The following is a 13471-nucleotide window of genomic DNA, read 5'->3' on the forward strand; positions in this document are numbered from 1 at the left end:
GCAGTAAAAGAGAGCAGGAGCGAGAGAGTGGGATTGTATCGGAATGAACAAGGGGGTTTTGCTTGCCTGGCACTTCTGAAGATAACATTGAGTCTTCATCAGTGTCAACGATCACAACGTCGGAACATCGTCTACCGGGAGGGAACAGATACCGGCAACAAAGAAGAACACAATCAATGCAATGCACAAAATGATGCATGCTATGACATGGCAATATGAATGTGTTTTGAGCTAATGCAACTAGCAACAGATTAAATGAAGTTGGTTTGAATACAAGATTCAAATTCAAACTCCATATGTGATTATTCAAATGCCATTAATTAATTTGTGCTAAACAGCAGTTATAAGTTGTTCTAACATGCATGAAAATGGTACAGATGGATTCCTTGAATTTTTCTGATAATTTTTCATATATAAATTATTTAATTTGGAGTTACGGTTGAATTTCTATGATTTATTGAAGTTTAGGGCATATTCTGAAAATAAATAAATCATTTCTGACTTATTTAAAATCCCAGAAGCATATACTGCGTCAGCATGACGCCGGGGTGACGTCAGCAGGTCAAAGGCGTCGACCAGGTCAAACCTGACCAGTGGGACCCACTGGTCAGTGACCCAGTCAACTAACCAAGTTAGTTAGCCCTAACTAACTGGATTGGGCCCACTGGTCAGTGACTAACCTAAATATGATTAGCCCTAACTAACTTAGTTAGCCGGGCGGGGCCCGCATGTCAGTGGCTCACCTAATTAACTAAGTTAATTAACACTAACTAACCTAACACTAATTAGGCAGGCGCCTGGGCCCACACATCAAGGTCTCGAGATCAACAATTAACATACGGAAGTAATAGGATCTGAAACGAGGCTTAATTCCAACAATTCTATAAGTCTACGGATTAGTAACACGTGATCCTGATGGAAAGAAGAGATAACCTAGTTCTTAATCCCCATAGAAGAGAAGATGATGACTCAGATCAGAAGGCCATGAGGTATAAGGAGTAAAAAGAGCCTTACGTTCCATCCCACAATCAATTCCCTTATATAACCAAAGAATTTCTAGACTCAACTTCGACCAGTTTGGCTTGGTAATCCTACAGGTAGTCAAGCTCTGATACCAACGCTGTCAGGACCCCGACTCAATGCCACATCGATCTAGCATGTAACACCTCATATCACTTTGCGGCCTCACGCACGGTATTCCCACGGGTGTCGCCTTACCTTTGCCCGGGACCGTTTGCGCCTTTTGGCACACGTATATGACAGTGTCGCTAGCATCCATATGATAAGGAGCCCGGGCTGACATGGCTAGTCGTAAACCCAAAGTGGCACAGACTTACAGGGACAGGCATCCATGACCCAGCATCGAACGTGTCGGTCATCAGCGAGTGAATCCAGGCTGTAGCACTGGGCTAGCAGGACTCCGGTGAACCGGGCTGTAGCGGGCTAACAGGACTCCGGTATTCATAGCGTGACATTTCCCCGAAGGGACAGACACAGGAACGAAGAAGGACACATGCCGGCCAGCCTAAGTGTTCCGGAGCAGTAGCAAGCTACCATGGCTCGGTGGAAACACTAGGAGACATTTCCCCGTAAGAGAGGCTACTAAAGATAAACAACTAGATGGTCAGATCCCACACATACCAAGCATTTCAATAACATACACACAATATGCTCGATATGTGCAAATACAACATGGCATCACAACATGACTCTACGACTCAAGTAATTTATTCAATAGGCTCCGAGGAGCGCGATATTACAATCATGGGTCTCATGACCCAACAATCAGAGCATACAAGTCAAAGCACAAGCGGAAGCTATCATGTCTGAGTACAGACATCTATAAATGAAAAAGGCTGAGAAGCCTGACTATCTATCAGATCCTGCCGAGGGCACAAGATCGTAGCTGAGGTATCAAGCTAAACGTCGAAGTCCACGTGGAACTACTAGTGAGACTGAAGTCTCTCTGCAAAAACATAAAATAGGCAAACGTGAGTACAAATGTACCCAGCAAGACTTACATCAGAACTAACTACATATGCATCATTATCAACAAAGGGGTGGTGGAGTTTAACTGCAGCAAGCCAGCTTTGACTCGGTGGCTATCCTAAACTACGACTGCAAGCGACTCTTTTGAGGTGGCGCACACGAGTCCACATATTCACCATATCAATACACCACTATGGATCCGCTCCCGTCTCCCTACGAGAACGCCATCCATAGCACTCACGCTTATCTTGCGTATTTTAGAGTATCCACTTTCACTTGTCTATGAACTGATATAAGCAATCCAGAAGTCCTTTTCCGCGGACACGGCTATTCGAATAGATGATGTTAACCCTGCAGGGGTGTACTTCTTCACACACGCTCTCACCACTTACCGCCGTTTACACGACATGTACTCGGCAACCTTCAAGCGGAAGCCCAACATGGGTGTCGGCCACGGCCTGCCTAAACACTCGAGTCTCTAGTCCAGGTTTATCGCCTATTCGGGTTCCATCCATGAGGAGATCCGGCCGGAGTTTCGCTCACAGCCCCAAACGATGTGAACAGGGTTCCCGAGACACCAAACGGGCGCCCGGTACACCGTGCCACGTGCCTACCGCATCACAGCCCACCCCTACGGTCAGCGCTGCCCACGGCCTCCAGCATACTACAAACACCAGAAACTACTTGCAACTCCTGGACAGAGGACAAGGGTGATCAAGAAGCCGAGAGGGTCCATTGGTTTCGGGCCCAATGCGTGGTAGTAGCTGAATCATGGATCACAAACACAGAACTCAGTTCCTGAGGATGGCTGCAATGAGACAACCCACCATGTACTCCTACATGGCCTCTCACCGCTACCTTTACCAAATCGTGTTCACACACTTAGCTCACACACAGTAAGACATGTTCACACACCTCTGATTCATCCACGATGAATCAGACCCGACTCAACTCTAAGCAGTAGCAGGCATGACAAACAAACATGAATGAGTAGGCACAATAGGGCTCAAACAACTCCTACTCATGCTAGTGGGTTTCATCTATTTACTGTGGCAATGACAGGTCATGCAAAGGATAAAGGGGTTCAGCTACCGCAGCAAGTAACAGTTGAATCGTTGTTGTCCTAATGCAGTAAAAGAGAGCAGGAGCGAGAGAGTAGGATTGTATCGGAATGAACAAGGGGGTTTTGCTTGCCTGGCACTTCTGAAGATAACATTGAGTCTTCATCAGTGTCAACGATCACAACGTCGGAACATCGTCTACCGGGAGGGAACAGATACCGGCAACAAAGAAGAACACAATCAATGCAATGCACAAAATGATGCATGCTATGCCATGGCAAAATGAATGTGTTTTGGGCTAATGCATCTAGCAACAAGTTAAATGGGGGTTGGTTTGAATACAAGATTCAAATTCAAACTCCATATGTGATTATTCAAATGCCATTTATTTGTTTTGTCCAAAACAGAGGACAAACATTGTTCAAACATGCATGAAAATGATGCAGATGGATTCCTTGAATTTTTCTGATAATTTTTCATATATAATTTATTTAATTTGGAGTTACGGTTAATTTTCTATGATTTATTGAAGTTTAGGGCATTTTCTGAAATTATTAAATCATTTAAGATTTATTTAAATTCCAGAAAGGAATTATTGCGTCAACATGACCTCATAGTGACGTCAGCAGGTCAACGGGCGCCCTCCAGGTCAAACTGACCTGTGGGCCCTGCGTGTCAGTGTCTGGACTAACTAACCTAATTAAAATTAACCCTAACTAACTTAGTTAGCCGGGCGGGGCCCGCATGTCAGTGAGTCAGTGGCTTAACTAAAATAGTTATTAAATTAACCCAAAGTTAGCAGGGGACGGGCCCACACGTTGGTGACCCAGGGGGGTCAAATCTCTGGTCAACCGGGCTAATCCACCGGCGTCTAACCGCCGGCAACGACCAGACGCGGCGGTGGCTCGCCGGAATGGCTGCTCCGGCGCCCATTCGACGCGCGAAGGGGTTCTACAGGGAGCTCGAGCTCGTGCGCATCCAATGGAGCAAGCCAGAGGAGCTGGGGTGGCCTGAGTCGACGGCGGCGAGCTCCAAGGCGACGGCCGGAGTTCGGGCACCTGCGGGTTTGGCGTTGTGGTGCTCGGGAGGGGAAGCTGGTGGGTTCTACGTGCTCCTAGTGAGGTTTGGAGCACGGTGGTGTGCCCGGCTTTGAGCCACGATGGCTCTGGCCACGACGATGACGAGGCACGACGGCGGCGAGCTCTCGGGTCCGGCGGAAGCAATGGCTAGAGCGGCCAAACGACATGGGAAGAAGAGGGGAATGGTTCAGCGGCTCACCGCGAGTCCAACGAGCGCAAGGGCGAGGCCGGGGACGCTCTGTGGGCGGCGAATCAAGCGACGACGGCCGTCGGTGCAGAGGAAGAAGATGGCGTCGGTGACGGTGCTCCAGGGCGTCCGGCATCTTGTGGCTCCGTGGTAGGGACGGGGACGTCACGGCGGAGCTCGGGGGCGCGTCGGAGAGGCGAGGGAGGACCTGTGGCCGCGGTGGTTCTAGTCGGCGGCGATGGCTGCGTTCGGGTTCGGGCGAGAGAGAGGGAGCAGAGGGGCGGGGCCTCGAGGAAGAGTGAGAGGGGTCCGAGGGGGTGGCGTGGCGCACCTAGCGACGTCCAGGAGCAAGCGGCAAGCATGAGGTGGCCGGCGCGTGCGCGCGCGCGTCGGGCACACGCCCTCCTGCCTACTGGCAGGAGGTTGAAGACGGTGGCGACTGCGGTGGGCTGGGCCGCACAGTGCTGGACCAGCACAGGAGCTGGGCCGGCTCTGGTGGGCTGCACGGGTGAGGCCAGGTAACTTCCTTCTCTCTCTCTCTTTTATTTCTATTTCAGTTCTGTTTTCTTTTATTTAATCTGTTTTGCCACTGTTTGAATTTAAAAATAATTCAAACAATGCCAAAAACTCCTCTGAAAATATTTATGCTGCTTAATGGACTTTTCCAAAAGCACATAAAATATTTCAGGGTATTTGGAAATATATTCTATACAAGTTATGAATATAGTTCCAAATGCAAATAAAGTAATGATTTAAATTCAGTGCTCAAAATATTCCTCAAAAATGTTCATTATTTTTGGTTTGGTGCAAAACCCTTGCCAAAATATAACCAACATTATTTAAGGCCATTTTGAAAACATTGAATGCATTTACCAGGGTTCTTTGCCCCTCTTTTATTTAAGTTTTTGGGGCTTCCAAAATTCCTCAGTTCAAGTTTCAGAAATTTAAATATGATGCCTGGATGAAGATGCAACTATTTACAAACAACATTCTAGGGCTGTGACAACTCACCCCCACTAAACAAAATCTCATCCCGAGATTCAAGTGTAGGGTAAGACGATGGGGAACGCAACTAGTATAATCTTCACGGTCCAGGGTGCACTTCATAAGAGCGTTGATTCGATCACCATCATTGTCTTGAAGTCTTTCTCTGAGAATTCCTGTCAACATGACATGGGGGAAGAAGACTCTAGAAGGGTCGATCTTCTCGAAGATCGAACAACTCACGGAATGAGACATAGGACCATCTCTCGGGTTGAGACACGAGTTACACATCAAGAGGGGTGGAAAGAGACGGATGACGAAGGTGCACTAGGTAGACAATAATTTCACGCTTAAGAAGGTGGTAAACAATTGTCAACGTAGCGAGGAGTTGAGTTGCCATGATACCATAACGATACACCTTAGGGAAGGTGACTCGTAGAGATATCCCTTTAAGTGGCAAAAAGAATTACTTTTGATTCAGAGATCATTGAAACTCTTTAAACCAGCCTAAGACAATTCTTGAGCGATCGTTTGGAGGGGGTCGGTAGAATGGCAAACTCAAACTTGGATGATGTGGATTACCTTGTTGAAGACAACGTAATGGATGAATTTGCTTATCACCGGAAATGGAAGAGACCCATGGTAGAATGGCACATTGGCGGTGCAAGCTGGGAACAAAATGCAAATGATGGGAATGATTCTGGTAACTGGGGAAGAACCCAACAATAGAGAGTGAATTCACTGTTTGAGAAGGTCATAGCATTGCCGAGGGAACTGAGAGCAATCCCAGCTAGTGCCTATGATAACACGTAACGCTTGTGCGTGCTCTCAAGAACTTGAGCATTTCCACAATCATCAAGGTTTTATCAACAACCGCGTCAAGGGTGCTGACAACACAACATACTACCATGATGAATAGCGATGGACGATGCAGATGCGAAGGAGGATAACACTTTCTCAGATTTCACCTTAGCGAGGCCAAGCAAATAAAATCTGGATGATCGACCGAGAGACATTTAGCACTCCGCTTCTAATGTTCTCCTTGATGTGCTAGTGTATCCCATTCATAGATATGGTTTGATAACTAGAACATCAAGTAAAAGGTCGGACTTCGGGAGCAATAGAATCCATAAGGAACAGTTACGGAGGTAAATCCTACGAAATCCTTATGGGGAGGTGGCCAACTTCTTCAATCAAGATACTACAATAATAGGTCTTTCGGCTGGGTGGTGCTGACCACGACATCCACTTTACCGGTTTCCGAGGGACCGATATTATAGTTCTTGGGAAATGTTCCAAATCATCATATCTGCCTGAGATTCAGATCTGGTTGGTGTCAGGATATTCCAGACTCATCGAGTCTAGGAAGGAAAACGAAAGTTTGCAACACAAATCAACGAGATGACGTTGCGAGATTCTCGGGAAATGAACTATGATAGCAAGCTCCAAAACATGAGCTGGTTCTGCTACAAACATGTGAACACGTTGTCCCAGACAAGCATGCCCACATGGTAGTCTTACAATAAAACACTACCGAGTTCAGGAGGGGGAACCATCAACGAGGATATCGAAGTTCTTTCATAAGTCCGGATTAGCTTTTATGAAGATACTCCTTCTCCTTGAACAAATCAGTCAGTGGCTTGGTGTGCTAGGATACACATATGGAATGAAGGTTGCAAGTCTCGAGACCACAGAATACTTCGCACGTGTGCATGACTGACTTGCGATGATTCCAGAGGAAGCAACATTGATTTTCTCGAGTCCACGGCGGCAACTTGCATCAAATGCACATGAACTAGAGGAAGTCACTTCTTACATCCGAACATATGCTTCATGAGCTAGCATGAACAAATGCTTCAAAAGTTTCCAACACTAACTTATTGTCCAACAAAATCATGGAGGAGATAAGGATGTTGTCAATGGGCTCAACAACTATTCATCTGGGTTTCCTTTTAAAAGGAATTCCATAGTTAAGTGAACAAGTGATAGCATTGGTCAGACCAAAGATGTAATGGTGTATGCTCGAGGGATCAACCACGAATAAGACAACATTACGAGCATCGTTGGTTCTGACTTGATTTGACGATAGCCCACACTCAAATCAAAGAATTGATAAGACGATAGGTCCAGCAACTGATCACAGGGACCAATCGATGAAGATATCATCTTTCTTCAACACACACTACACAAGAATATCCCTTTGGAACGAACTAAGTCAGGCAAGCTTTTATCTTCCAACCCTCCAAGTTGTCGTTTAGCTTAACCAACTAGCTCAGGGATATCTAACACCGATTCTTGGAGAGAAGGTGGTTCACAAGAAACCAACTTGATCACGAGCTCAACATAGCGGTCAGGTGACAACCTGGTAATACTTCCGAGAAGATCTTCGGAAATCACGAACCACCGATATGTTACTAAGCTCGAGAACAATCTTGCTTTTCAGGGCAAGATGATATGATCAAATGAGCGAGGACTTGACAAAATCCTAACTCATCAATCAAAGAGTGCACCAGGAAATAAGGACTAGGTAGCACGATCAATCTTAGAATGGTGATTCAATAACCAACATACTAAGAATAAGATTATTACCCTTTAACTACCAAGCAATGAGGTTGCTGGGAGTATTGATTTCACACATCACAATTCATTTGTCGGTACTCCGGCTGCAACAACACGGAACCGAGGAATGAAAAAGGATGGCGAGAAGTATCACTATGTCAAGAATTCACAAAAGGTGGTGCAATTCTCATGAAATTCCTGTCATAAATAAGGTAATACTTCAGGGTAGAGCAGACCAGAAGCTGGATTGTAACTTGATCTGCGGAACACAACTACTTTGACCCAATCCTAAATATGGATGAGGTACTGGAGTTTGTTTCTCCTATTCATTCTGAAATAGAATGGCTTGGCGGACCACAAGGGTAATAGGCATCGACGAACGAATGCACGCATACTCTTGACTATCAATTGATAGACGAGGGTCAGAAGACAACTAAAGAGGGACAACTCAAAGGAACATACGATTTTCTGAGTTGTGGATGCATGGTTTAGCATGTCGAACGAATTCCACATATTTCTTCCGGATAACCCATGCAGAAAGGTAGAACTGGCAGAGTCACAATGTAGAATCGAGAACCCATCGAGAGCACTCTGATTGTGATCTTTCGATCAGCGAGGAACATCTGCCATAAGCGGTTCATAGTATTTGGAAGAAAGGAATACCACGAACATCGAGGACTAATGCAAAGGTTACTAATAACCTAAAGGAACGAGCAAAACTATCAACATGAAGCAAGTAGGGTGAATCTCGGGTTCAAAACCCAGGGATAGAATACCTACTACTAAATGGCATCACGGGATGCTTTCGATAATGACGGCCAGAGTCATCACACTGGAACATAAATCATGGCTAGACTACTAAATGATCCCCTGAGACACCTAGGGTCATAATAGTAACTCCAACATAAGGTCAAGGCAATAGAATACCTCAACTCAACAATTAGTGTGATTGAGCTGGCATAAAGGAACATCGAAACCAGAGGGAAAGGATTTTGCAAATGCATCAGACTATTTAGAAACCTGGAATGACTCGGAAAGCATAACGGCTGTAAATGCTCAGAAAAGATTTGAGACATTCACAAAAATGGTGGAATAACCACTCAGAAGCACAATATCAAGGTCTCGAGATAAATAATTAACATACAGAAGTACTAGGAACTGAAACGAGGCTTAAGTCCAACAATCTATAAGTCTACGGTTTAGTAACACGTGATCCTGATAGAAAGAAAAGATAGCCTAGTTCTTAATCCCCGCAGGAAAGATAAGATGACTCAGATCAGAAGGCATAAGGTATAAGGAGTAAAAAGAGCCTTACGTTCCATCCCACAATCAATTCCCTTATATAACTAAAGAATTTCTAGACTCAACTTCGACCAGTTTGGCTTGGTAATCCTACAGGCAGTCAAGCTCTGATACCAACGCTGTCAGGACCCCGACTCAATGCCACATCGATCTAGCATGTAACACCTCATATCACTTTGCGGCCTCACGCACGGTATTCCCACGGGTGTCGCCTTACCTTTGCCCGGGACCGTTTGCGCCTTTTGGCACACGTATATGACAGTGTCGCTAGCATCCATATGATAAGGAGCCCGGGCTGACATGGCTAGTTGTAAACCCAAAGTGGCACAGACTTACAGGGACAGGCATCCATGACCCAGCATCGAACTTGTCGGTCATCAGCGAGTGAATCCAGGCTGTAGCACTGGGCTAGCAGGACTCCGGTGAACCGGGCTGTAGCGGGCTAACAGGACTCTGGTATTCATCGCGTGACATTTCCCCGAAGGGACAGACACAGGAACGAAGAAGGACACATGCCGGCCAGCCTAAGTGTTCCGGAGCAGTAGCAAGCTACCATGGCTCAGTGAAACACTAGGAGACATTTCCCCGTAAGAGAGGCTACTAAAGATAAACAACTAGATGGTCAGATCCCACACATACCAAGCATTTCAAAACATACACACAATATGCTCGATATGTGCAAATACAACATGGCATCACAACATGACTCTATGACTCAAGTATTTATGCAATAGGCTCCGAGGAGCAAGATATTACAAACAGGGGTCTCACGACCCAACATTTAGAGCATACAAGTCAAAGCACAAGCGGAAGCTATCATGTCTGAGTACAGACATCTAGAAATGAAAAAGGCTGAGAAGCCTGACTATCTACTAGATCCTGTCGGGGCACAAGATCATAGCTGAGGTAACAAGCTAAACGTCGAAGTCCAAGCGGAACTACTAGTGAGACTGAAGTCTCTCTGCAAAAACATAAAATAGGCAAACGTGAGTACAAATGTACCCAGCAAGACTTACATCAGAACTAACTACATATGCATCATTATCAACAAAGGGGTGGTGGGGTTTAACTGCAGCAAGCCAGCTTTGACTCGGTGGCTATCCTAAACTACGACTGCAAGCGACTCTTTTGAGGTGGCGCACACGAGTCCACATATTCACCATATCAATACACCACTATGGATCCGCTCCCGTCTCCCTACGAGAACGCCATCCATAGCACTCACGCTTATCTTGCGTATTTTAGAGTATCCACTTTCACTTGTCTATGAACTGATATAAGCAACCCAGAAGTCCTTTTTCCGCGGACACGGCTATTCGAATAGATGATGTTAACCCTGCAGGGGTGTACTTCTTCACACACGCTCTCACCACTTACCACCGTTTACACGACATGTACTCGGCAACCTTCAAGCGGAAGCCCAACGTGGGTGTCGGCCATGACCTACCTAATCACCTAAGTCTCTAGTCCAGGTTTATCGCCTATTCGGGTTCCATCCATGAGGAGATCCGGCCGGAGTTTCGCTCACAGCCCCAAACGATGTGAACAGGGTTCCCGAGACACCAAACGGGCGCCCGGTACACCGTGCCACGTGCCTACCGCATCAAAGCCCACCCCTACGGTCAGCGCTGCCCCGGCCTCCAGCATACTACAAACACCAGAAACTACTTGCAACTCCTGGACAGAGGACAAGGGTGATCAAGAAGCCGAGAGGGTCCATTGGTTTTGGGCCCAATGCGTGGTAGTAGCTGAATCATGGATCACAAACACAGAACTCAGTTCCTGAGGACGGCTGCAATGAGACAACCCACCATGTACTCCTACATGGCCTCTCACCGCTACCTTTACCAAATCGTGTTCACACACTTATCACACACAGTAAGACATGTTCACACACCTCTGATTCATCCACGATGAATCAGACCCGACTCAACTCTAAGCAGTAGCAGGCATGACAAACAAACATGAATGAGCAGGCACAACAGGGCTCAAACAACTCCTACTCATGCTAGTGGGTTTCATCTATTTACTGTGGCAATGACAGGTCATGCAAAGGATAAAGGGGTTCAGCTACCGCAGCAAGTAACAGTTGAATCGTTGTTGTCCTAATGCAGTAAAAGAGAGCAGGAGCGAGAGAGTAGGATTGTATCGGAATGAACAAGGGGGTTTTGCTTGCCTGGCACTTCTGAAGATAACATTGAGTCTTCATCAGTGTCAACGATCACAACGTCGGAACATCGTCTACCGGGAGGGAACAGATACCGGCAACAAAGAAGAACACAATCAATGCAATGCACAAAATGATGCATGCTATGACATGGCAAAATGAATGTGTTTTGGGCTAATGCATCTAGCAACAAGTTAAATGGGGGTTGGTTTGAATACAAGATTCAAATTCAAACTCCATATGTGATTATTCAAATGCCATTTATTTGTTTTGTCCAAAACAGAGGACAAACATTGTTCAAACATGCATGAAAATGATGCAGATGGATTCCTTGAATTTTTCTGATAATTTTTCATATATAATTTATTTAATTTGGAGTTACGGTTAATTTTCTATGATTTATTGAAGTTTAGGGCATTTTCTGAAATTATTAAATCATTTAAGATTTATTTAAATTCCAGAAAGGAATTATTGCGTCAGCATGACCTCATAGTGATGTCAGCAGGTCAACGGGCGCCGTCCAGGTCAAACTCGACGGCGGCGAGCTCCAAGGCGGCGGCCGGAGTTCGGGCACCTGCGGGTTTGGCGTTGTGGTGCTCGGGAGGGGAAGCTGGTGGGTTCTACGTGCTCCTAGTGAGGTTTGGAGCACGGTGGTGTGCCCGGCTTTGAGCCACGATGGCTCTGGCCACGACGGTGACGAGGCACGACGGCGGCGAGCTCTCGGGTCCGGCGGAAGCAATGGCTAGAGCGGCCAAACGACATGGGAAGAAGAGGGGAACGATTCAGCGGCTCACCACGAGTCCAACGAGCGCAAGGGCGAGGCCGGGGACGCTCTGTGGGCGGCGAATCAAGCGACGACGGCCGTCGGTGCAGAGGAAGAAGATGGCGTCGGTGACGGTGCTCCAGGGCGTCCGGCGTCTTGTGGCTCCGTGGTAGGGACGGGGACGTCACGGCGGAGCTCGGGGGCGCGTCGGAGAGGCGAGGGAGGACCTGTGGCCGCGGTGGTTCTAGTCGGCGGCGATGGCTGCGTTCGGGTTCGGGCGAGAGAGAGGGAGCAGAGGGGCGGGGCCTCGAGGAAGAGTGAGAGGGGTCCGAGGGGGTGGCGTGGCGCACCTAGCGACGTCCAGGAGCAAGCGGCAAGCATGAGGTGGTCGGCGCGTGCGCGCGCGCGTCGGGCACACGCCCTCCTGCCTACTGGCAGGAGGTTGAAGACTGTGGCGACTGTGGTGGGCTGGGCCGCACAGTGCTGGACCAGCACAGGAGCTGGGCCGGCTCTGGTGGGCTGCACGGGTGAGGCCAGGTAACTTCCTTCTCTCTCTCTCTTTTATTTCTATTTCAGTTCTGTTTTCTTTTATTTAATCTGTTTTGCCACTGTTTGAATTTAAAAATAATTCAAACAATGCCAAAAACTCCTCTGAAAATATTTATGCTGCTTAATGGACTTTTCCAAAAGCACATAAAATATTTCAGGGTATTTGGAAATATATTCTATACAAGTTATGAATATAGTTCCAAATGCAAATAAAGTAATGATTTAAATTCAGTGCTCAAAATATTCCTCAAAAATGTTCATTATTTTTGGTTTGGTGCAAAACCCTTGCCAAAATATAACCAACATTATTTAAGGCCATTTTGAAAACATTGAATGCATTTACCAGGGTTCTTTGCCCCTCTTTTATTTAAGTTTTTGGGGCTTCCAAAATTCCTCAGTTCAAGTTTCAGAAATTTAAATATGATGTCTGGATGAAGATGCAACTATTTACAAACAACATTCTAGGGCTGTGACACTTACGATGAAACCACTTCTATGCTTGATACTACTATGCCCCTTGGTGAATTTCTTGATGAGCAAATTGCTAGGTCTAGAGAAAGAGAAATTATTGAACCTGAATACGATGATGTTAGTGATGATGAAAATATGCCTGCTATTCCTGAGGGTTACCTTTTTGATGCGAAATCTTCTGCAGCTATTCTTGCTTGCCAGGATAGATATGAACTTAAGAGGTTGCTTGTTAAATGGAGTAAAGAATCTTTTAGAGATAGAATGAGACCCGACCCTTCTTTTGCTACTTCACCTATCTGTGTTCCCGATAAGGATTATTATGATTTTTCTGTTGATCCAGATATAATTACTTTGGTTGAT

Source organism: Triticum aestivum, chromosome 3B (genome assembly GCF_018294505.1).
Source record: "Triticum aestivum cultivar Chinese Spring chromosome 3B, IWGSC CS RefSeq v2.1, whole genome shotgun sequence".
NCBI classification, from domain to species: domain Eukaryota; kingdom Viridiplantae; phylum Streptophyta; class Magnoliopsida; order Poales; family Poaceae; genus Triticum; species Triticum aestivum.